Raw genomic sequence first — 980 nt, 5'->3', positions numbered from 1 at the left:
CAACAGTTAAAATCTCGAACACGCGTGCCACCTTCGTATTTCTCAACAATCTCTTTCATCAGTTCCATTGTAATTCTAGTCATTTTTTTAGTTTTCTGTCGCTTTTCATTTGCCTTTTTGCGATTCGTGATTAATAAAAATAATAAAATTTTACTTACGAATTAAAATCAGAAGAAATTTAACAAAGTTATAAACCGATGCACCGCGAACGTCTAGTCTGGTCTAGTACACCGATAGTGCTACTTGTTCATTGATGGCGCGTATAATTGAATTATATCGTATACCGAATAAAAGTCGTATACCGAGCAAAATTTGTTTCGTCCAAACATGACGTATTCCGAATTGGACGTATTCTAAAGCAGTCGTATACCGAGGTACCACTGTACTTACGGAATAATTGAAAGTATCTAAACAATAACTTCACACATTTCAAAACGAAATGCTTACATCTATTAAATCTATTAAAGATTTGTCTTTCGAACTTAGTTCAAAATTTTTTAAATACCATTATATCTTAACATGTAAAGTAAATCAGGATTCTTAAGAAAATCTATTTTCTCAAATTCGAACTAAAGGTGGTTTATATGATCACCCTAGTCCACTTGAAGTTATATACAGAATGATAATGATAATTTTAGGTAAATCACCTGGAATATCACAAAATAAATTAAACACAAAAGATCAGATATCTGAAAATTATTTAATAAATAAAATGTTTGAAGACGCAGATTTACTGCAAAAAGTTTCAGATATGTCTAGTTCTAAAGAACAAGAAATATCCGAAAATCCATGCAATGTAAACGTAAATGATGATGATTTATGTCAGATATCTGAGGAAAATGTAGAAGAAAATCTGACATGAATTAAAAATTAATGGATTAGAATATTTAGCAGAATGGATTATGAGGAAATACAAACAAACAAAAAAAAACTATCCAAATTTAGGTTGACGATGGTTGGTCTCTTTTAGATTTCATCAA

The sequence above is a fragment of the Centruroides sculpturatus genome, unplaced genomic scaffold (assembly GCF_000671375.1).
Source record: "Centruroides sculpturatus isolate CEXI.00-Female unplaced genomic scaffold, Cexi_2.0 scaffold175, whole genome shotgun sequence".
Classification (NCBI taxonomy): Eukaryota; Metazoa; Arthropoda; class Arachnida; order Scorpiones; family Buthidae; genus Centruroides; species Centruroides sculpturatus.
The sequence above is the reverse complement of the archived record's forward strand: the minus strand, read 5'-3'. Positions refer to the sequence as shown.